At 38.6% G+C, this 23,197-nt stretch overlaps 1 protein-coding gene across 1 annotated transcript in view; it reads left to right on the top strand.

The window, feature by feature from the left end:
- Window positions 1-5,452: 5,452 nt before the first annotated feature.
- fhip1b (FHF complex subunit HOOK interacting protein 1B) overlaps window positions 5,453-23,197 on the top strand; it is a 53,197-nt gene continuing 35,452 nt past the window's right edge. Inside the window, exons 1-2 of the mRNA XM_066706977.1 lie at window positions 5,453-5,873; window positions 15,077-15,234. The gene's annotated coding sequence lies outside the window, so the exon portion shown is untranslated. The remainder of the gene's footprint in view (window positions 5,874-15,076; window positions 15,235-23,197) is intronic.

Genomic DNA, 23,197 nt, shown 5'->3' with positions numbered 1-23,197 from the left:
AGGAGGAATGAAGCATTATTTCAATGAGCTGTAAGAGTACCAACAAATTTGAGCATGTCTGTATATATACATCTTCCACCAGGGGGATCCTTTCTACTGTCTAAATATACACACAGTCTGTAAAGTTGCATCAGGTTAATTAATAGGAGAAAGTACAAACTACAGACATGTTTGGATTTGGAATGCACTTATGTTTTTAAGTACCCTCTGCAATATTAAAATGTGTGATGTATAATGTGTTAGTTGATATCCTATGATAATTGTGGCATGGGGGTCCAATTTGTGTTATGGCTTTGATTTGCTATGGTACACATCATTTTGGAGGGTAATTTTGGTGAATTGTGCAGTGGTCAACCAGCTGGGGATCCTGCTGCTATAGCGCCACTCAGATGACATGTTTCCCAAAGCAAACTTTTGTTGCTTACACGGTGTTTGGCTTCATTTCTTGTTGGGCGATGTTGGATTCGACCAGCTGCCCACATTCTCCACCACCTTAGGAGTGTCGTAGTCAATGTCCATTCTGGGTTTGTTTTCCAAGGGGGGTTGTTAGTGAATGGTAGGTTGTGTGACATGTTATCAATAAGTCTCTTTCTCTTCTCTCCCTTCATTCAATTTGCTTTCTGTTTTCCCTGCAGGTACTTTGCATCGAATGTTGGTTGCGGTGTGCTTTTATGTGGGTGCATATTGCAGGATTAGTGTGTATAATTTCACCAGCTTGACAGGTGCGTGACGTGTCGTTTTTTCACCGACACACTTTGTGGAAAAAGATGAATGGGAGAACCGTGCAGCCCTAAATTATCTCCCCTCGTGTACCACTCCTCACAAGCTGTCATAATACGTATAGGGAGGAAAATACGGAATAATCTAGGGGGTTGGAAAGCATGAAAATGATTAATTTAAAAAGGTCCAGATTTCAGTATAAAATCAGGCTTTTAAAATCAGGAACATTGCTTTTGATTACACTTCAGATGTTCGTCTACCTGATTATCTCCTAGTCTCTGGAAGGGATGGTTTTTGAACAGATGATTTATTGGTAAAAAGTTTTTCTCATGTTAAATACTAAATTGGGGCCCTTCTATAATACATCAGCATGGTGTTTACAACGCATACATCTTGTAAATCGTGATAAAAATCTAAACTGAGGAGATTTATCTGCTTTCCTGTCATGCATGAAATGTTATTTTTTATTTCTTTGGGTTGCAGTTGTTAAACGTATGCATGCAGATATGTACTGTACTGTAGATGGATTTACGTATACACATATTTGTCTTTATCCAATATTTCCATGTTATATGTTATGCTTTATATTTCACAATATTCATATTAGCAGGAGCACCATTGCAAAGAGATAAGAACATAAGAACATAAGAAAGTTTACAAACGAGAGGAGACCATTCGACCCATCATGCTCATTTGGTGTCCATTAATAACTAAGTGATCCAAGGATCCTATCCAGTCTATTTTTAAGATAATAGAGATAAACACCAAGCACAAAACTAAGCAGACACCATCCCATGTGGGGCCTAATGCAAAAAGGCTTGCAGAACACTGCTTTGAAATACCACAGGTACGGATGTGATGTGGAAAAACTACAGTTCCAATTTGTTGGAGATTCCTTATCTTACGGCCGGTTTAAATCAATTCTGGTCTGAGTCCTCTAATGCAGATGGTTCAGGCACTGTCAATGTGTGAGACACGCTTATTGGAAAGTGGAGGGAATTGCACAGCTGCTACTGAATATTATTTGAACTTTATCTGTGTGTCTATGCAAATGTTATCAAAGTAAGGTAGCAAGCCTGAAATATCATGCACCTGGTGCTGGCTTCTATTCAAGAGCCTGCAGATCAAAAAACCTGAAATGGGTCACACTGCTATTTAATGGTACTATGTAATGTTGCCCTGGCAGAATTATACCATATTTATTTAGACATGGGCTCATTAGAAAGTAAAGATGCTCTGAGTTGGATCAGAGTTATTGTTCGTTTATGACAATATGACAGTGGTGGAACCAGCTGCCTGCGATCATCAAAATTGCACAATCTTTCATCGCCTGCTGGTGCCTCCACAAAGATTTAGATTTCACTTGTAGAGCTGCAGATCCTCTCCAATGCCTCTGAATGCCTGTGTATATGCACTGCCACCTACGCCTATACAGATTGATGTTTTCCCTGCATTGGTGGTCATTGATTTATTTTTCATTTTGTTTTTTCTATGTACTTTATTCATTGTAATCCAATATTACTCTCTGGATCCTCTTTCTTGTATATGCTCTTACATAAGCATTTATGTTATAGTATAGTGAAGTAAATAGAGTACTTACAGTAATAGAAGCATTTTGCAGTAGTATTTATAGTAATAGAGTTGTTGATTATATTGAACTCTTGTAAACCTTGTAAGTCAATTAAGATGAATGTGTCTGTAAAATAAATAAACAAGCAGACAAATAAAATAAAATAATCATACTTATAATAATGACACATGGGGATGTGACTGTCACAGATGCTTGTGTTTTGGAAACAGACATCAGTTGTACAAACTGGTCAGTTACAGGCTGGACAGTGACTATTTCCCACAGATCTTGTGCTGGTGCCACCAACATTTTTCTAGAATGTTCTGTGGTTACTCTAATTTAATTTAAATCGAATGACTGAAATATGTTGTAGTTAAGACACAATTGGCTGCCTTCTTGCATGTGCTTTTGTGCTGCATCTTATTGAAACCATTTTCATATTAAATTATCATTTGCTTTTTCCATTAAAGTCAACTTTCTTCTAGAAATATTACTTTAAATGTGGTGATGAATCTCTGCATCATGAGCTTTGTAAATGGCCAGAACACCACAGGGAAGGACTGTTTATAAAGCTGTTTTAGTATTCATTACACTTCAGTTTTATTAGTCTTTTGTATTAATAATATTGAAGTAGGTCTCAAACAGACCTACCAATTGACCTATGAGACCATAGTCAAGTATCTTACCAGTTTTATACATATGAGAAACCAGCCTATCACAGAGCAGCATTTCCAAAAATGGTTATATAGGTACCTCTTATCTTGTGTAGAAATGTCATCTCATTCATAGAATTATCTGTATTTTTTAAATGATTCTGTTACCATGACATTTCATGATGCTGGTGGTTTAGGTTTCACAGGATGTGCATTTGTTTTTAATAGTTTCATTGCGTTTAACTAGCATGAATACACAACACAGGTCAGCTAATGTAGGTCCATTACAGCGAATGCAGGAGCAAAATAGTTTTTACATGGAGAGGAAAGGGGTTGATTATTAAACTTAAACAAAAATACATGTTTTGTCACTGTAAAGACGTGTGTATCTAATCCTTATGTCTGTGGTGTATTATACATGAACAGGTCATATGAAAGATGTTTCTTATTGTATAAGATATGTCATTTCACACAGTTGTTACAGCTCAACTGCACTTTGCAGTTCTCTAGCCCAAATGGCATGGGATAAGATCTCTTATACAATAAGAGATGCCCCTTCACAGAACCTATTAACTCATAAACTATTGAAGAAAGGTATATTATCTGTTCATAAAGAGGTATACATTTCTGCATGTTTAGTGGAGATGTCCCGCAATCCTTATGTACTCCGAGATGCCAAGGTCACACACTTTTGTCCACTTAATAAAACTGAATATTTTGGCTCCTGTAGTATTTCAACAAAGTCCTTAACACAGTCTGTAGAACCTGGGACCTCAACTGAGGTGCTATGGAGAAAGAATGAGGGGAGCGTTGTGAGAGAAAGCAGCCAGATGGATTTCACTTAAATTGGTTTATTATTGTTACGAATATTAATTAAAATACAAAATTAAAATAGTTTAAATATGTAAATTCACATAGACACAGAAATAAACAGTCAAACAGTGAGTAGTGTAGGCGAGAGGATGCAGAGAGGATTTAATTATTTATTTTCTTCCATTTGTCGCCACTCACTTCCCACTCCCTTGGCTCTATGCATCCTCTCACCTGCACTGTTCCGGAGGTGGACGCCCCATCACTGTCGTCACGGGGTATACGTAGTCTAAATTTACATTACTAAATTAAACTGCTTTGCACTGCTTGTGGACTGGCGAGGGAGAACAAAATAAATAGGTGCAAAGTGAAAAGTAAGTATAAATAAAATAATCACAAGTGGGCTAGACCATAACAGGTCCCCTAAATCTCTAAATCCTAGTACGAGTAGCAGTTTATTAAATCAACTAATAAATGAATAAAGTCACCCCAATTTGATATAGCAAATGGAATTCAGACACAAAGACCGGAGGATATTAAACTGGAAATTAGATGTAAGAAGAAGAAGCTAGAATCTGAAGCGGAACAGAGACAAATGTGTGAGCTTCTGGAAGCTGGGGCACTAGGTGCCTTCAAAACAGGTTGGACAAGATATCCCAAATAATCTTAGGGTTTGCAGCCAAACACTGATGGTTTTCAGATGTCTTCCGCTTATTTGTATCCCCCACTTGTTCTTACAAAAGAAGTGTGAAATAAGAAATGCTTGACTGACCTATTAGAAAATGTATTGCTTGGCTTGACTTAATGCAGTTTAGTCAAACTTCAATTCACAAGTGGTTCTGCAATAGCCCTGTTTGCTTTGCTTTTCTCTCACTAGAAACACGTTAACTAATGTGAAAAACAGTGTGAAATCCCATTTTTTCTAAATTTATTTCACAGGCTAATAAAAACATAGGCCTATTTGTATTATAATTCTCGTATGACAAGAACAATATATCAAAAACTAGCAATAGACGTATACTACACAGATCAAGGAGGGAGAACTAAGAGGCACATTATAAATAGAAAGAGGAATATAAGAAGAAATTCAATTAGCATGACTCAAATAAACAGATGATTCACATGAATATGTTTATGTCTTTAGATTAAATCAGCAAGTCCCATACAACGCGTTATTGTAGCCTTTGAAGACTTGTTTTAATTTTATTCATGTATAACACAAGAAACGTTTTTCTCTCTCTGGCACAAGCTCAACGAGTTTAACGACGTCCATTGACGGATACAGAGCTGCGTCATGCATTATTCATGACCGCTCCCTGTTACACCCAATAAGCAGGCTCTGTGAGATGACGTCTCATGAATAATGCCCGATTCGGGAAGAGGTTGTCAATTGTAAACAGAATGGTTCCGTTTTTGTAGCGCAGCTTACTGCAGTTCTGCACAGATCTGCTGAATTTCACCAATCCGATTGGTGGAGCAGCGCAGATCCGCGCAAAACTGAGCTACTCGAACGCAACCAATTATATTACAAGTAACGCGCAGATCTGTGCAGAAGTTCGGAAAGCTGCGCTACCAGAAAGCGACCGATTTCTTTAGCGCACATTTTCATGTATATCGCATAGCGCAGAGTTCCGCAGTTCGGTGCAGATCTGCGCTGCTCCACCAATGGAATCTTTGGAATTCTGAAGATCTGCGCAGAACTGCGGAAATCTGCGCTACAAGAACGCGACCTTTGCTCTTTGATAACGTGCTTCTTTGAGGACGAGGAGTGAAGTGAAGGGGAAGGAGAAGGAGAAGGGGGCGGGGGAGACGTGCTGCGTGGAGCAGTGGTTCCCGGAGGACGTCATAACGCCCTGCGTGAGGGTGTGAGTGAGGAATTCGAGTAAGATGGCTGCGAAAAGAGAGTGATCTTGAATCAGAAACGTTAGTCGAGCAATCAAGAAAATCAGAGGGACGGGCAGCAATAACCGTTGCCCTGGTCAGTGGTTTTGGATCGGGTATTTATGGCCCTAGAGACCGGGACAGTCGGGGACACGTGACAGAGGATTGCTTTACGATACACACTGCCCACGAAAATCACAGTTGTAGAAAATAAATAGAAAATATTGCCAATGCACCAGGTGAGTACACAACCCACACTGTCATTTTCAGAGATGCATGTGTGCATGCTGTGTTTAAACGACCCTCAATACAACGGTACGACGGGGTGCACAGGAATGCACATTGTAGTGACGGACGAGTAATTGTAGATGACACGGGTTTGGAACAAGAATAGTGTTACAAAATTCACTAAGGTCAACGATGAATAAATCATTTAATTAATTATTAACCGCCATGGTGAATAGTGTAATGTAATCCATTTCAATACGGTAATTGTAATGACTTCCCTCTCGATGTATTGCTGGGAGAAAAGGCTGGTTTCTGAGAATGCAGTGTATTCCAGCTGTTTCTCGGTGCCTGTGAAATGAGAAAAGGTTGAACGACAGGCTTATTATTAATATTATTATTATGATTATGATTATGTTACGAACAATATTGTGTATTCTATCACAATATCACGACAATCCTTCTAATTATTATCGTACTTAATATATCAACCGGCTGTGTATATTGCATGGTCGGTGTTGTCAGATTTCCGAAAATTTCAGAAATCTGTGATTCCGTGTTATCTGTTAGACGCGCTTGCAACCTACCTGCCTATCCCTTGTACAGACTAGGCATAGTATCCTTGTATAACGTTACAACACTGCACTAATGCAAAACATGTATGGCGTGTGTATTTGGTAACATGAGAGCGTATAGTTCTATGGAAGGGTGTTTTTTGTCTTCAATTTCTTTACTGAATTTTGTGTAATCTGAACGTTTCAAGAAAGTGTACGGACTAATAACAAACAAACAAACAAAAAAAGAGTTTTTAAACGCCAAGGACATGACCTGACATGGATTAAAAAGATTTTGACTATTGGACAATTAAAGAATAAACACTAATAGTAATATAAATGCAATGGGCTATTGGCTTTTGAAAGAAAATGCAGTGGTTAAATGTGTTTTTTGTGAATATTTTAAGTAGACTTTGAAAGGGATCTTCGATTCTGAGAATGAGAAGGTAAACAACACAGTTGCCATCAACCCCTTGGTTACATTTCCTTGAAAATGAGCATTATCTGTTTATAGCTGTGGACCTTGTCTAGCACTAGTCTTGCACTACTCTACCTAAAATAACATGGGGTAGTCCAAGACTAGTCTACATGTCACCTGCTCTGTGAAAGTAGCCCATAGGTGTCTTTCATAACAGGTAGAGCAGACATTGGGCTCTAATGAATGTAAGACTAACTTTAAGTGTTCTGGTCTTATTACCTAGGTTTAGATGTGAATATAGATATGACCAGCATTTATCGTCATGGAATCCTTCAATTTCCATGAAATTGGTAAATGTTTTAGCTCAGCTATCTTCAAAGGTTAAAGATTATTTTGTGCATGATCATGTGTGTGCATGATTTCAAATTCTGAAGGTGTTTTGGATGGTTTTCAAATGCCAGTTGCCTTCGGCCATCAAAACCCTAGATGACAGCATCAATGATGTAAATCAGCTCGCTCTAAGAGCAAGCAAGTAAGAAGTGCCTATTGTTATCCTATGAAAATGACAACTTGAGGCTTCAAAATGGTGTGGGAGACACAAGAACATAGAATTGTAAGCCTTCTAAGATGGCTGATCTGATATAGGTCAAGTAACTTTGGAAAAATGCCCAATAAGATCCTTAATGGCTTTTCTGTGGACAGGACATTCTATCTCCGCTTCCTGCACAATACCAGAGCACTGATTCACAATTCTGATTCAGGAAGAAAAGGGCCTCTTACTTAACTTTCAAAGATAAGCAGCAAACCTGTTTGTTCCATTCAGGTTTCCTATCCAGATCCTAAGCACCATTATGAGCCTTCTTTACAGGGGCATCTCAGATCTGATAAGGTTAGGCTTCAAAGTGGCACAGCATTAGCCTAGCTGCTTCAAATGGTGCAAATTGTCCCATATGGCAGGGTTCACAAATTACTTTATGGTTGCCTTTGGTAGATTTTTCTGTCATAGGCATGAGATACAGCAGGTGGGCATAAACAAAATCCATTGGTCTGAAGTGGCAATGAAATTACAGTTAATACATTCAGCTCAGCTATGTACATTACATGTGGTCAATTTGACTCCAAACTGATATGTCAACACAAAGTATACATTAGGCTGCTTGTCTGAAAAGAGCCCCCTACTCCCTGTTTTTTTTTTTTTTGTATAATCATTCCATCAAAACCTCATCATGCAGGCTAGCTTTGTGCATCACGGCCTGCTTCAGTGGACATACTGTAATTGGATTAAGTGGATGGCATCTGCAAGGAAAGCTGTACCATTGAGGCCTGTATTAAAACATTCTTGAACTCATGTATTTCAAAAATGTTACAACTGTTAGGCGAGGCTAAATATTGAAGCATTTGCAAGGTCACCATATGGCTCTCTAGTCACAGGAACACATTCACAGGGTCCAACACTTCTTATTACTGTATTCATGACTGTAAATGATAAATAACGAAATGCATATAATTAAATATATTTACTTATTATTGCTGTTTCACTATAGGGCATTTACCCCACAACCCTCCATTAAGCAATGGTGTAATGCTTGATTTAAATGTTAGGCTAATGCCTTTCTATTTAAAGCCTGTTTAAAATCCCATCCAGTCTCAAAGTGTGTTGTTGATTATGGAGTCATATGGTCACCCTAAGTATTTGCTACCAAAATAAGTTGTATCTCACGTTGTGGAAAGATAAGTTGTGTTCCTGCTGCACCCGATCACAAAGACATTGTCCTTTGAACCACAGAGGAGATATTTCCTATAAGGAAGCATTGCTCGTGATTTATTGTGTTTGTTGCCCAAGTGGCAGGGAAGTTAACATAATTTAATCATACTACATGCGTGAAAATGGCTGAATCTCTATGAAATTTCCACACCCACTGCGTTAACAATTGTATAATGGTGCTGTCAGTAGCAATGACGGTGCAAATCGTGCACACTAACTTCTCCAAGAACAAAGAGGCTACCTTGGTTTTCTTTCAAAGGTCTTATTTTGTGTTAACTATTAACCCATTGCAGGCTAGAATTACTTTCTTCAAAGCTGTTGCAAATGTAATGTACATGCAACATAAATTTCACTAGTTACTTTGTTCATCTTCATGTTTGATATTTGCTGGTAGGTCACAGTTTTGTTTTGGTCTTAGCTATAGCTGTGTTAGAGATAATGTGAAACTTGTGTCCTGGGAATGGGTAAGATTTGGGTGACTCTGACTGGGGGGGATTAACACTTCAAACTGAAGGGACAGGTGCATGCACTTTGGATTGATGAATCAGCATTTTGACATAAATGGAAAACAGAAAGTATATTCTTCATACACACTCACATGTCAAGTTTCATTTGTTGGTGCCAATAAACCACACTATGTAGCCTATATTTTTTCAATTATAGGTCATTTTGAATTGAATGCAACATTGGATAAATCTGATAACAAATCCACAGGCAAATCTAAACTTTTCTCCCATGAAGCTCATCTCCTAGGTTACCCAGCCTGTATTATGGTTTGCAGAGTTCTATTTGCAGTTTAAATATTAGAATCAAACCATTTAATATCTTGTTTCCTACTGTTTGTGAATTGAATTTCTGTATTTAATGTCTGATTGGTAGATTTTTCTTCTGTTCCTGTTCACTTCGTTGAAGGAATAGTAAACCCTCATCATTTAATGGCTAATGGAAAAGTTTCAGTTTAAAGTGTGATGTGCACTGTATTCTTTCTTTCTTTCTTTCTTTCATTTTTTAATTTGAAGCATGCATCCCTAAACCTGAATATTGACTATCACAATTTCTAATCTCCTTTGTGTGGAGATGTTCTCTACAAAATGGTGACCACAGTTTTTAGATCATATCTGTTTTTACAGCACAGCAGAACCCAGTATTGACAGATACTGATGTCTGATGATCTCGCAACATTGTACAGTCAATATTCAGATATTTTTCGGATTGGTTCAAATTGAAAAGGTTGTACCTTCCTTTTAAATACTACAAATTACAACAAGAAATAATAATTTGTTCTTTCTGTCAAAGAACGTAGATTTAAAATAAGCATTTGTACAGTACTATCATACATTTTACATGGAAAATCACTTTACAAATAGCGTTATGGATTACCATGCATGAAGGAATACTGTTACTTAAGTGCAGGTTGTTGCTTTAAACAAAATGTGTTTTGCGGCCCACAATAACAAATAAAAAAGCAAGGAAGACATTTAAAACCCCATCTGTATTTTTTAAAGCCGCTTTCCCCTTTATGGCTGAGTCAGGTTTACAAAGGTAATCGAATTGCCTCTTAGCAATGCACACTATATGTATTTATCAATCATGTCATAGTTTATGGGATTGTTGTCTGTGGTAATGAGCTGAGTGTCTCATTTGCTGTCAACATGAAATGGCACAGGTTAATGACCCATGAGATCTGGAGGAGTAATGGCTTAATGACAGAGATGAACACATCCCGAACTCTTACATCACATTTGTTCTGATCCTGCACCTGACAAGACCTTTAGCAGCACAGAGTGATGGGAAATGCCTTGAATATTATGTAAGACAGTAGTAGTCGAAAAGCATTCGCACTCCTGATTTGACGCAGTGCTAGTCCGTGATTCATTCAGGGTTTGATTCAATCATAACCTTGACCTACGCCATAATAGCAAACTATGTGGTACTGGAAAGTGGTTCTTTTTATGAGCCAAAGAAAGAAGCATCTGACAAAAGAATTTAGCTGCCACTGAGTTCAGGTTTGTCATGGGATGTCATTTATGAGCAAGATAAGAGATCTGATCTGTGATTGGCTGGTTTCTCATACATGTTTTATCTAAAGCAAATAACATTTTTAAATAAACATCTAGGCTACTACATTTACACAACAATACAATGTATTTCTTACCTACCCGTTGCAGTGAAATGACATTAGGGCAGAAGAGAAGAAAATAATGGTCTACAGTGAGCATGACAGAATGCTAGTAATATAATTCTTATATTAGGATAATTAATATAATAAAGACTTACCACCACTATTTCTCTTGGACAGTCTAATTGTAATGGTAAAGGCAGTACAATGTTGTTTATTGTTAGTGTGTGCCATGTTTGCACACTACTTCTGGGCTTGATTGACAGGTGTGCTAATGTAGTTGTCCTTTCTTCTCTGGCACTTCCTTAATGCAAAGGCTGTCCAGTCATTTGTCTTCCCTTCATTAGTCTGTTGACCACATGGCCTTTTAAAGTGTTTTTATACTGCCTTGAGATGAACAGGTGGGGGTTGTTTGCTTTCCCTACTATTGCATTTTCTCTATTGGAAGTCCCCACAGTTTCAATGAGCAATTAGGAGACTCTGAGCTCACTTAAAGGGGAAATAACATGTTTTAAAGGTCCCTGAATGAATAGAATGGAAATCACGCATATTTTACACACACACACACACACACACACACACACACACACACACACACACACACACACACACACTCCTATGAGTACATATAAACCAATCAGTGATGGGGACTATTTTAGTTCCCCTTTATTGTGAATATGTATTACTACTGCGTATACATGGCAGCTTAAGGAAGCTTCTGTTTAGATTGGACAACACTAAAGTGCATTAATGTATTAATGATAAATGTAAGAATGTGAATATGATTAAAAGCCTTAATTGAGCTCTTTATTGGCAAAGCTATGGCACCTCCAAAGATCATTCCAAAATACAACCTAGGCCTCAACCTTTTTTAGTTGGCACAGGCCAGAAAAGTACTAAATCTCAAAATAGGTGTTAGCTGTGGTATGCTGAAATAGTTCAGATTGTGGTGGAAAATGTGTGAATGAAACGATGTGTAAGAAATAAATAAATAAGATCAGATTTGCTATCTTTCCCAGAGCTCAACAAGCTCTTGAGTTATGTAGCTATAGGATGTAGTTCAGTATGCTTCTGAGCCGTTACTCCTGTTGTACTGGCATGACAAGGCGTTGCAACTAACCTGACCGTTTTGAGACAGGCAAATTTATTTTGCATTTGTTTTTCCTAAATATGACTAATACTGTGCCTGCTCAAATAGTAACAAACTAATTGTTAAAATAGAGGTGTGAGTTTCATGATTTTCAATGTTTACAGTTTAGAAAAACTGTTATTAAAAAATTGGAAATGAACTGAAAATTGCATCAAGTTTTATTCTGGGTACGTGTTTTAAGTAACACAGTGGCATTACTTTCAGTTTCAATCGCTCATTAGGAAGTTCTCTAGTAACAAAGAAAGGCCATAAATAGCTTTCTGAGTGAAATATCTCCTAACTTAACAAAGTTGTATAACATGAAGGGGCCCTTGGTTTTATTGCTGTTTTTCAGTATTGTGTATCTTTTTATTGTGACTGTATTTTGAATGTGATGTAGTGATTTTGCAATCTCTGAATTCAGGTTTTCAAATTGTAATCTGTGTGAGCCGTTAATGGTGAATAATACCCACTCTGCTTGAGCTGTGATTGCCTGAGATGATGCATGAGGTTTTATAATAAGGAGCAATTATAGCACTGTAGGCATTGTAGCTGCTTGAGAATAATCACCATAATAAAGCTAACCATAAAAACAGTGCTAAAATAAGCAATAGAATACGTAGCAAAAATAGCTTCACCAGAACTGCTTATTTAGTGTTTTAAAGATTGCTTTCTTGAGTATAATTCCTCAGAACCTTCTGCTTACATTATTGTATCAGTTATTGGTTATATTGACTATTATTTACATAGTCATCTTATTCATATACAAATGGGAAATGGTGAACACTGGCAGAAGTGATTGTCCTTTCAAATGTGAAGCTGTGCAATATAAAAGTCTGAGAAAAATAGGCTTCAGGAAGTCCTCTATCCAAATATATTTAAGAAGAAATACACAAAGTAAAAATAAAAACCATAATATCAATAAAATAACTCTTGTAATATTAAAAACAAATTGGCATTTTCCACAAATAATATGTGTCATGTTAAGTGTCTCTTATTGGTGTATGTTATACAATCAGCCATAACATAATGACCACCTGCCTAATATTGTGTAGGTCCCCCTTTTGCCACCAAAACAGCCCTGACCCGTCGAGGCATGGACTCCACTAGACCTCTGAAGGTGTGCTGTGGTATCTGGCACCAAAATGTTAGCAGCAGATCCTGTAGGTTGCGAGGTGGGGCCTCCATGGATCGGACTTGTTTGGCCAGCACATCCCACAGATGCTCGATTGGATTGAGATCTGGGGAATTTGGAGGCCAAGTCAACACCTTGAACTCGTGATTCATCAGACCAGGCCACCTTCTTCCATTGCTCTGTGGTCCAGTTCTGATGCTCACGTACCCATTGTAGGTGCTTTCGGCAGGGGACAGGGGTCAGCATGGCAACCCTGACTGGTCTGCGGCTACGCAGCCCCATACGCAACAAACTGCAATGCACTGTGTGTTCTGACAACTTTCTACACGTGCCAGCCAGGTGCCATGATAACGAGATTATCAGTGTTATTCACTTCACCTGGCAGTGGTCATAATGTTATGGCTGATCAGATATTATCTCGTGCAGTTTGGGCAAGAGGACCATGAAGCAAAACTGTGAAATGACACATATAACGAAACACCCTTCACACAATGTGTTAACTTATTATAAATTACACAAATAAGGATTAGACCCAAATCTTTACAATGAAAACCAGTTTTATTTTAGTTAAATATAACAATCGACTATGTTCCTGTGAAACTTGCGTGTCCTGAAATGTGGTTGGTAACTGAATAATTTTTAAATTCTGATAATTATCTGCGTGGGATGACATTTTATACACCAGATAATAAGTATAGGAATTTATTGGAAATACTGCTCTGTGATTGGCTGGCTTCTCAGATTTATTTCAGATAATAGTGCTTACTATATCAAAAGCAGTGTGAAAATGACCTTGCAATGTACATCTTCCAATCCCAGCAGGAGGAAAGTATATTTACTTATTTTCTAAATGGACCAGTAACTTGAGGATAAAGAGCAAGCTTTAATATTGCCTTTCCACTACTGTACATCCTTGAGTGAAATGTTAAAAATATTCATACTGGTGGTATAAGTTGTAGATGAATGTATTCACACACTTGTTTTGAAACAATATTTTTCAATGAGCAATATGTTTTAAACTAAACACTTTCAATTACATCTGTACCCTTTTTGTTCCAAGTGTTTTCAGGCAACAACATATATATATACACCTCCGCGTGCACACGCACACACGCACACACTGAGTGAACAGGGTATGGTAGCTGGCGCCAGACACACTATTATTAGTATATCAGAAACTGCAACCCTGCGGGTGTTTTTATGTTCAACGGTGTATCGCTCATGGACCACCAACCAAAAAACATCTAGCCAACTGTGGTCCTGTGTTCGGAAACCGGTCATTGATGAAAGAGTCCGACAGAGGCTGACACGACTTGTGCAGAGTTACAGACAGTTACAGTCTGTCAATTAACAGCTGAGTACAACTTGGAATGCACAACTCATAGTATCTTGTCACATATGGGGAATGGCAGCGACGACTTAACCGTGTTCCACTCCGGTCGGCGAAAAACAAGAAACTGTGGTTGCAGTGGGCTAAGGAACACAAACGCTGGATGATGGAGAACTGGAACAACATCACCTGGTCTGTTGAATCCCAGTTCCTGCTGTTTCACGCTGTTGGGAGGACCAGGATTTTGCGAAAACGACAGGAGTCCATGGATCCATCCTGCCGTGTGTCAATAATGCAGGCTGGTGGTGGCAGTGTGATGGTGTAGGGTGTGTTTTCATGGCACACATTGGGTCCCTTGATATGAGTGGATCAACGTTTGAATGCCACAGTGTATCTGAACATTGATGCCGATCAGGTGCATCACAAATAATGCTTCTTTTCAGGCCTTTCAATTCTGTGGTTTGAACTTGTATTCATCAATCCTAGGATTTGAAAAATAATGTACATTCTATGCAATAATGGGAACACTATAGCTTTCTATTATTCATATGTGGGGATTAATGTAATAATAATCCTCTGTCAGTTTTTAACAGCATTCCCCTCAGTATAGCCTGTTCTTGTCCTTTGTTTGAAAAATAAATCATTTATTGTATAGGACCACAGCCCATAGTGAACTCCTGTGTTACTGCGCACCATCTTAATTTTTAAACACACAAACCTTTCTGTATGTAATGTAAACACGACACTGCCTTCAATTTCTTCTACAGGAGCTGACCTGGAAGGGCGGAAGTGAATCTGGTACAGAGCTTTTGTAGTCTTCAGCGGGAAACTGCTATGGAGTTAGATTTGGCTTCATGAACCCCTCTCTTCTCCCTCTTCAAAACATGAACATTGCGTTTTAAAAGGAGACTGGATTGGAATTCAGGTAAGACTTCTGAAATTCACAGGAAATTATTTATTAACTCAAAATGTGCAATTAAAGTATTCAGTTTGTCAGGGTTTTTAATGTTTTGTCATCCCCCACCACTATGCAGCTTTATTGTCATGCAGAGTAAATGCACTTAACTGTAAGACTAGTCTGTTGTCTGCTGCATTAGGGTCATCAGTGAGAAACTCTAGCATTCTGTACCATTTATTGAATATATTTTTTGCTTGTCAACATTTTCTTCCCCCCTCAGACACCCACGCGATTTTGTTTATGTTTAACTCATACCCAGCCCTCCTATGAGAAAAATAATTAGCTGTAATAAAATACCTAGCATAGAATGGAGCAAACAGTAACACATCTACACCGATCAGCCATAACATTATGACCACTTACAGGTGAAGTGAATAACACTAATAAACTCGTTATCATGTCAGTGGGTGGGATATATTAGGCAGCAAAGTGAACATTTTGTCCTCAAAGTTGATGTGTTAGAAGCAGGAAAAGTGGGCAAGCGTAAGGATCTGAGTGACTTTGACAAGGGCCAAATTGTGATGGCTAGACGACTGGGTCAGAACATCTCCAAAACTACAGCTCTTGTGGGGTGTTCCCGGTCTGCAGTGGTCAGTACCTATCCAAAGTGGTCCAAGGAAGGAAAAGCGGTGAACCGGCGGCAGGGTCATGGGCTGCCAAGGCTCATTGATGCACGTGGGGAGCGAAGGCTGGCCTGTGTGGTCCGATCCAACAGAGGAGCTACTGTAGCTCAAATTGCTGAAAAAGTGAATGCTGGTTCTGATAGAAAGGTGTCAGAACACACAGTGCATCACAGTTTGTTGCATATGGGGCTGCGTAGCCGCAGACCAGTCAGGGTGCCCATGCTGACCCCTGTCCACTGCCGAAAGCACCTACAATGGGCACGTGAGCATCAGAACTGGACCATGGAGCAATGGAAGAAGGTGGCCTGGTCTGATGAATCAGGTTTTCTTTTACATCACGTGGATGGCCGGGTGCGTGTGCATCGCTTACCTGGAGAACATATGACACCAGAATGCACTATGGGAAGAAGACAAACCGGCGGAGGCAGTGTGATGCTTTGGGCAATGTTCTGCTGGGAAACCTTGGGTCCTGCCATTCATGTGGATGTTACTTTGACACGTACCACCTACCTAAGCATTGTTGCAGACCATGTACACCCTTTCATGGAAACGGTATTCCCTGATGGCATTGGTCTCTTTCAGCAGGATAATGCGCCCTGCCACAAAGCAAAAATGTGTTCCTCAAACCATTCCTGAACCAACAACGAGTTCGATGTGTTGACTTGGCCTCCAAATTCCCCAGATCTCAATCCAATCGAGCATCTGTGGGATGTGCTGGCCAAACAAGTCCGATCCGTGGAGGCCCCACCTCGCAACTTACAGGACTTAAAGGAGCTTCTGCTAACGTCTTGGTGCCAGATACCACAGCACAGCTTCAGAGGTCTAGTGGAGTCCATGCCTCGACGGGTCAGGGCTGTTTTGGTGGCAAAAGGGGGACCTACACAATATTAGGCAGGTGGTCAAAATGTTATGGCTGATCGGTGTATATTCAGTAGTTTGAACTTCTAAGTTTATACAGGGTTTTGGACTGTCAGTTGCATAGGTGGTCTTTTTTCCATAGGAATAGAAGTGCTATAGGAGAGATTGATAAAGGTTAGATTTTAATTTGAATGTGGCAGTGCTCTGTAAGTTCATATCTCCTGTGTAAGGTGAGGCTTTTTGAGTATTTGAGAATTACTTATGATGTCAGTGTCGGTGTCTGGAGCCATGCTGTCTTCCCACAACTTAGGGCTTAATGGTTTGTAGTCAGCAACTGTTTACGAGGTTTCTGATCAAGCAGTTTCTGAGTTAAGCATCAGGTTCTCTCAAGGTATGATCTTATCCAAAGTTCAAATCCAGATAATTATCGACTTCAGTTTGATACTTGAAATGATTTGCTTAATTCCTCCCACAAGGCTGTAAAAAATTATATATTTAATATACGATATACACAAGTCTTATCATCGCTGAAGGCAGAACTCAAAGGAGGATGATAACATAGTATCTGCCCCACTTTAATATACAGAAAATATCATAGCATAATTGCAAATCTCATTTATGCTTATGTAGAGAAATATGTATCGCATATTATATTGTTCCTTGAACAATAGGAACTTGTTCAAGGTTACTCAGCAGTAAAACCTTGATTATTATTAATTCATAGTTTGCTGAACAACCATGTTTTCAAAAATTCATTGCACTGAATTATGCTGCCCTTAGTCCAGGTGAGCTACTTGGTGACACCGATTTTTTTGTACTGATTTTATCACAGATTGCTACTGTAGGTCAGTTACAGCAGATCCTGGACCAAAACATTTTTAGACTGAGAAAAAGGAGGTTGATTGTTCAGTTATTTTTCACTCTTAATTATGTCTAATCGTTATGTGTGTGAATTATAATAAGTTAATAGGTTGTGTGAAGATTGTTTAAGAGATGTCATTTCACGCAGTTTCGCTATGCAGTCGATAAAGTTTAATAGAGATCAGAGTGAGTTGTTGATGTTTAGAAACAAAAAAAAACAAAACTATCTGATGTTGTTGCAGATATGCCTTTATGCATAAAATGTAACTTGGCATCCATTCATGAAAATTATTGGAATTAATGCTTAAATTGTGGGATTGGATATAAAACCACAGGGCACACTTCAGCTTTTTCAGGTTTGTCCATGTTACAAATATCCTACCTTTCAATGTGTAGATGTCTCTCTCTCTGCATCCAGCAAGCCTTGTGGGTTTGACAAGCAGTGCTGAGGTGGGGAATCCTTGAATCATTTGCCAGTATTGTAGGAGAGGTAAAGTGCATTCCCTTTCTGTTGCTGTGTTGTATTCAAGGCTCTCTCCTTTTCTGATGTTTCACCTTCTAAAGTTTATAGTTTAATCTAAGCAGACTCTGATGTATGTTAAATGTGATAAAGTTTTGTCTATAAGCTAGGATATTATAAGTTTAGTTTGGTTACTTTTAACTGATAAGCCTTTAAATGTGTGTGTGTGTGTGTATATACACCGATCAGCCATAACATTATGACCACCTGCCTAATATTATGTAGGTCCCCCTTTTGCCACCAAAACAGCCCTGACCCGTTGAGGCATGGACTCCACTAGACCTCTGAAGGTGTGCTGTGGTATCTGGCACCAAGACCTTAGCAGCAGATCCTTTAAGTCCTGTAAGTTGCGAGATGGGGCCTCCACGGATCGGACTTGTTTGTCCAGCATAACCCACAGATCCTCAATTTCAACACCTTGAACTCGTGATTCATCAGACCAGGCCACCTTCTTCCATTGCTCCGTGGTCCAGTTCTGATGCTCACATGCCCATTGTAGGCGCTTTCGGCAGTGGATGGGGGTCAGCATGGGCACCCTGACTGCGGCTGCACAGCCCCATAAGCAACAAACTGCGATGCACTCTATCAGAACCAGCATTAGCTTTTTCAGCAATTTGAGCTACAGTAGCTCATCTGTTGGATCGGACCACATAGGCCAGCCTTCGCTCCCCACGTGCATCAATGAACCTTGGCAGCCCATGACCCATGTTATGACCCTTTCGCCGGTTCACCGCTTTTCCTTCCTTGGACCACTTTTGATAGGTACTGACCACTGCAGGCCGGGAACACCCCACAAGAGCTGCAGTTTTGGAGATGATCTGACCCAGTCGTCTAGCCATCACAATTTGGCCCTTGTCAAAGTTGCTCAGATCCTTACGCTTGCCCATTTTTCCTGCTTCTAACACATCAACTTTGAGGACAAAATGTTCACTTGCTGCCTAATATATCCCACCCACTGACAGGTGCCATGATAACGAGATTATCAGTGTTATTCACTTCACCTGTCAGTGGTCATAATGTTATGGCTGATCGGTGTATATACAGCTCTGGAAAAGTCAATGTTAAGTGGTCTCTTAATTTTTTCCAGAGCTGTATGTATATATATTAAATTAAAGGGGTGTCTTTCCTTTCAACAATTTATGAATTGCATTACTGAATCAATCAGGAGGTTTCTGAAATATTTTTCTTTTGTAAGAAAGGGGGTGCAATTTATTTTTTTCCTGACACTAATATTTTCAGAGTATGTGTATAACAGTAATCAAGACAGTTCTATCTGCATTCAGCAGGTGGAAAACTAATATGATATCACTTTCAGACTGCTACTAAAGGTTTTTTCTTTTCTTTCTCAACATGAAAAGCAATCTTTGTGTAAGATCAGCATTGCAGAGAGCTCTGTTAGGTACCAATCGCAGTCTGTAAATGTACATCATAAAATTGGTATTGCATTTTTTTGTCAAGGGATTGCTTTGCTGGTTTGTTTGTTTGCAGATTTGTATTTTATGTCTGTGTGTGTTCAGATACACCATTTTGGTCTTTTGCTATTATAATGCAGAAATTGAGAGTAACACACACACATCAAATTCTGTTAATATGTAAACAAACATTCCCTGCCTAGGGTGTATTTTCATTGTGTGCTTTTGTTCTGTTTGGGTACCACAGAATTGATAGTTTTCATTTCAATTTGATCAAAACCTGATATTGCAGTGGAAAATGTTTGTGTGAATTGGTTTGCCACAATTCTGGAAGAGGAGGCAGGTATGTCAGTGTCATTTATGGCAGTATCCTATAAACAATTATGAATCACACGGATAAACATGGAATACATATCCACACAAACACACACACAAGTTTCTTAAATGAGAGATCAAACAGAAAAAATGCCACAAGCCTTACATACACTAATTGCAATGTGTAAGATGCATAAAATCATGTAAAGCAATGTATGGATCTGCTCTAATTCCCCTTTAAGACAAGTGTACACTTTCAGCCTAACAAAAGCCATCCGAAAAACAGCCAGTTCCATAGGTAGCACCATGCATTATTCTCTGATTAATATAGTATGTTTATAATGTTAAGAATAGCAAAAGTCCATAACATACAAGAAATGGCAGTAGTCATCTGATCAGAAAGATGAGAGAAATAGAGTGCTTTTTTGCTATAATGCTCTCTGATATGCTGTTTCTTTCTTTAAAAATTTGAGTGGAAAAGGTGAACAAATAATTGGTGCTCCCCAATTTAAAAATAAGTAAGTACACCTTGAAAATCAGCTGACCTACTTCTTACACTACATACTGTGCACTGGATTCACAGTGCACATAAGTTGTGAATTAGGTGGGGACTTAGATATGGTAATGTATGCTAATGACTTGCACTAATTTTTTTTTGAGAGACGAACGAACTTCAGAAGCTCAGACTTGTGTTGCCATGTCTTCCCCTAGTTACACTGGAATACTTCTCCCTGTTCATCATCAAAAATTAATATTGCAATATAAAACACTTCCATCCCTCCAGGGTTCATGGAAATAAATTAGGTGATTTCAAAGCATTTCATCTCAGGCCTAGTGTTGTGTGAAAACTAGGCATCATTTGCAGTGTGGTATCTTCCTTTTTAATGTTTTGGGGAGGTTTTATGCAGGGCAATGAAAGCACACATCCGTTTGCTTTATTTATTTGTTCAATTATTTATTTATTTATTTTCTTCCATGTGCTTTAACCTTGGCCCAATATTATTATTATTATTATTAATTATATGGTCAGCTGTTCAGAGTGGTAGTGACGAACACTAGTAAATATGATTAGATGAATCTAAATGATTCCAAAAACATCCTTAAACAATGAATTAGAGCTGGGGCTTACTGAAATAAGTCGGTCAAAGTATTTGAAGTAAGTTTGTCGAATTAGTAGTTAACGTTGCACCCTGAAGCTGAAGCAAAACGTTTTTTGAAGAAACCGGTTTTGTTCAGGTTCCTACAGGTTTTACCTATTAGGGTTTAACTGTATTTAAAGCTGTTTGTTATTTTTTTTATTAAATTTTTGTTGTGTTCTAGGAGTATTCCTGGAATTGAGCATGCAGTGTGCTCTTCTTTATAGTGCATCCTGTTGGGCTTTCAGTATTGTATGTGTTCGAGTTGGAGGTCAAACAGACATTTAACACGGTGGTCTTCACTTGTAAACTAACTGAGCTGCAGCTGACCAATTGGTCTAGAATCAAGACAATATGGCTCTTCCTTTAATTTCCTCCTTTGCCGCTTTAAGCTTCAGATCATTTTTTGTTGTTGTTTTTGTGTGGTATTAACTTACCCATGCAATTATGAGGGGTTGTTGCATAATGAGATGGGCAGACAGGATAACTCCCTCGCGACAAGTGAAACATTCAGTGTTTCCAAAGCAAGATTATGTTGTAGTACACAGGATAAGCTGAGGCTTTAAGTTTCAGCACACCAAAATCAGTGCCATAGCAATGTTTGAAGACTAAGATAGGAGTTTAAAATGTCTCAAAAATACGTTTCTTGAAGCTGATAGGAATCCATTCAGAGGAGGTAGAATTGTTAAATGTATAGGTTTATGTGGTGAGTATGATTTAATTTGCAGAGAAACCAACACAGTTCAGAGTTTGTGCTCGTTACAAATATGCCAGTTCAAACATGCCAGTTCATTTTGCAAATAGTAATAGTCACTTGCTTTCCAAATGTTTGTTTTGCCATTGAAATAATTTAAATTATTCCAGTCTTTTGAAGTAGACCTACTCCACATTAAGGTGCACATCTGAAATGTGTTGATAAAGCAATACACTTTGTTTAATTCAGGCCCTGCAAAATTCAAGCCTGACTACCGACTGTGATTATCAGTCTGGAACTGCAAGATGTCAGTCACGTTAGTGCAAGAAAACTGGCCTAAAATTGAAGCAATTACTCAATTTAACAAAAGAAAAAAAACACTTAACTTTTACACAAAAAATCTTCTTAACATACCTTAACTCTGGGGTTTGTTTCAGTGCTCCAGCAAATACAAGTGAGTGGTTGAAGATGTATAGGTATATCGAGTTCCATAGGTATGTGAAAAATCACAGGAATTAATTAATTTTGAACTTGCCAGCATTGTGTATCTATTTTCAGTTAGGTGTTTGTGTTGTGGTTTGTGTAATTGACCTTATATATTGACGGCAAGGCTTGGTCATTGGAAGGAGGATGTGGACTAGAGAAGTTAACCCACCATTGGTAAGAATGAGTGGATTGAGGCAAGTGAACGAATAATTATGCTCACATCTGTCAAGTCAAATTTGTTCTGGCTGTCTGCTTAGTAACTGTTTATTCAAGAGTGTTTTAGTTCAGATCAGGAATTTGAAAAGCAAAGATAGCTTTCCAGATTTTTCCTTGAAGAAGGGCACAGATACACCTAATGCCTTGTGGGAAAGGAAGTTTGCTTTAGGTCAGTGGTCCTCAAGGAATGTTCTATTTGAATATGAATACTCCCTATCAAGCTTCCTGCTCCATCACTGAGTCTTTGCAGTCCATTAAGCCACCTGATCAAATGATGAAAACCATATAAAAAAATGAGGTTTACAGTGTGTTTGCATTGTGTAATAGGGACTAAAGGTAAAGTAAAGGAGTGGCCTGGAATAGGTCGGGGTTACAGTTCTGTACAATTGTAAGGATTTGCTTTGCTCAAAACAAAACATGCAAACTCAAACTGTAAGAATAAGACTGAAGGACAAATTAAATCTGAATGTTACTAATCAAGCCTTTTTTCCCGACTTGAGACGGGATAATCACTCTGTTAATTACAGTGAGGAAGACACCGGAGTAAAGATGAAAAGGGCTTTCATTTTATTAATTTTGTTTACTTTACCCTCGACAGTGCTGAAGTTAATTATTCAATGCCAAAAATCAAGATTGGGATTTGAAGTTAATAAGGACCCTGCTGGTAGGAATGATAATGAGGAGTCGCTGATTTGTGAGTGACGTTTATGATGATAAATAAGAATGTTTTGCACTCTGTGGCTCGTTTCCCGGAGCTGAGGGAGAGCTGTGGGGTAATACCAAATCTGGGAAATGGGAGGAAAGTTCAG

Source organism: Amia ocellicauda, chromosome 6 (assembly GCF_036373705.1).
Source record: "Amia ocellicauda isolate fAmiCal2 chromosome 6, fAmiCal2.hap1, whole genome shotgun sequence".
NCBI classification, from domain to species: Eukaryota; Metazoa; Chordata; class Actinopteri; order Amiiformes; family Amiidae; genus Amia; species Amia ocellicauda.
Note: the sequence above shows the minus strand (reverse complement) of the source record. Positions and strands in the feature narration are given on the sequence as shown.